Source organism: Octodon degus, unplaced genomic scaffold, assembly GCF_000260255.1.
Source record: "Octodon degus isolate 3935 unplaced genomic scaffold, OctDeg1.0 scaffold00038, whole genome shotgun sequence".
Lineage (NCBI taxonomy): Eukaryota > Metazoa > Chordata > Mammalia > Rodentia > Octodontidae > Octodon > Octodon degus.
Window position 1 is genome coordinate 893,758 of NW_004524614.1, and position 2,555 is coordinate 896,312.

Here is a 2,555-nt window from a genome sequence, read left to right on the forward strand (position 1 = left end):
TCTCTCTCTCTCTCTCTCTCTCTCTCTCTCTCTCTCTCTCTCTCTCTCTCTCTGTTATAATGGAACCCAGTGCTCTCACACTAAGCTATGCCTCCTAATTTTTTTAATTTTTGAGACAAGATCTAAGTTGAGCTCCAATTTGCGATCCTCTTGTCCCAGCTTCCTGAGTGGCCCCATCTCTTAAGTCTGAAACAGTTAACCCAGCCTGAGGGCTAACATCTTGCCTGACCTGCTTTTCTCCCCTCCAACCTTGTCAGGAGCTGACTTTGCTGTCTGTTCCTCATTCGCAGAGCAGCACACCCAGGAAATCTCACTGGCTGTCACCCTTCCCTTGCTCAGTGATCCTGTATAAGGCAGGGAAGGCACAGAGAGGCTGGCCAGAGCTGGTCTTTCTGATTTCTAGGGTTCAAGGCTAATTACTTTCTGGTTAGGTCTTATTTTCTGGGAAATGGGGCAGATAGATGGATAGATTAAATAAGTAGATGATAGATTAGATAGACAGATAAATGACAGATAGATGCTAAGCAGATTGTAGATACATAGATAAGACAGGTGATGGATGGATGGATAGACACAAAGATAGGTTGTTGGAGGGCACCTGCCCAGCAAGTGTAAGATCATGAGTTCGATTCCTGGTACTAAAAAAAAAAAAAAATCAAAAGCATTGATACACCCCCCCAACACACACACACACACACACACACACACACACACTCACACATACACACACATTAAAGTTTCTCTAGAGAGCCCTACCTAGCCCAGAGACTAATCAGTAATTCCCAGGCTAGACACCTGTGGGGAAAACTGCAGTGTGGCAACAGGAGGGAAGTGTTTTCTGTAGATTAGTTTAGTAGGGTTTCAAGAGTTTCAGGCATTTCATAAAATCTCATCACAGAGTCTAGAAGTGGTCCAGCAATCTGTCATCTGAATTGGGTTTTTACTTTGGGATTTTGTTTTGTTTTGTTCAATATTGGGGGATTGAACCCAGGACCTTTGCACTGAGCTACAGCTTAGGCCTTCTTTTTACTTTACAGGAAGAGATAGTTAAGTCATAAAGTAGCCCACACTGGGCTCAAACATCCTGTCCTCTGGCCTCTGCCTCCTAGAGTGCTGGGACTCCAGAGTTCCGCCATCGTGCAGGGCTTCAGTCTGAAATTTTTAGAACTCTCATTTTCCTTCAGGCCAAGATTCCTCTTTGCTCTTTCCCCTGGGTTCTCACCCTCAACCCCTTCTAATTATTTGGTTTTAAGTCTTACAGCATAGACTCATGTCTCACCACAGATGAATAGGAAAGGATGAGTTCTAGTTGGTTCTAGTCTAGGTGATGACCAAATCTTACTTCAGAGAAAACAATGCAGTGCTGCTCTTCTGCAAGAAGGGCAAAAGGGCTCCTTTTGAGATGAGCCTTGCATTCAAGTGTAGTGCTGTCATCTGTCGCCAGACATGCAGAATTCCCGTGTGTGTGTGGTTTCCGGGACTGAAACCTGCAGTCCTTGTAATTAGCCCATCTCTTCATGAGTCCAGGAAATGAGCTGCCTCAGTGGTGAAGAGAATGATGCCCAGGCAGTGCCTGAGGTCTCCTGGTGACTCAGGCGGAACCCGAGAAGAGCTTCTGCCTCCAGTTCCCAAGCCTCCTTCTCCTGAGTCCAGTAGAGACTTGTTCCCCAAGACTCAAAGCAAAGTCTCGCAAGTGGAACTTCTCCCTTCCTGAAAAGCCAACCCAACTCCCTTAATTTTACAAGTCACTGCAGGAGCACAATCTACTTGCATTCTAAGCAAGAGTTCTCTGTAGCTCTCCAACTTTGGAATTTGAGATCTTGGCCCCAGCACCTCCCAGGACATTTCCCTCGATGGTCAACACATCTTTCCCTAAGCAAACCAGCCCAGTTTCTAACTGTCACATTTCTTCCAACAAATGGCACCACTTGTCTGTGTAGGCTAGGTAGAAGCTAGCAATTCAGACAGGTATATTTCAAACACATTTTACTTATCTATCTTGATCTGTACCTATAATCAATAGCTCAATGGATACAGTTGTTAGCCATTACCCATTGTTCATCAAAATTTGATTCAAACCAAGAATAGGTAATCTGATTTGGAGCTAGATCCAAAAGATACATTTCAAAGAAGTTTTAAGTAACAACAACATAATCAGTATCAATCATCCATCCAACAGGCATCTTTGAAGTTCATGACATGTATTTGGCTATCCAAGGCTTGTTTATTCACACAAATGAAAATGTATCAATATTTACAGCTAGACTTTGTACACTGGATATTTCTTCCAAAATGCTGCGTCTACTTGTATTAGTTAGTCTCCCTTCTGCTGAGGCAACGTGCCTGATAACAGAAACTCCCATGAGAGGTTTATTTGGCTCATGGTTTCAGAGGGGGCAACCAGTGCTCCGTTGACGCCAGGTAGAAATGGTATGGCAGAAGGTCCAGGTGGAGCAAGTTTGCCCAACCCATGGCATCTGGAAAGCAGAGCAAGCAGGAAGAGCCAGAGAGAGACAGCCTTGAAAGGGCACACTTGCAGCCTCCCTCCTATGACA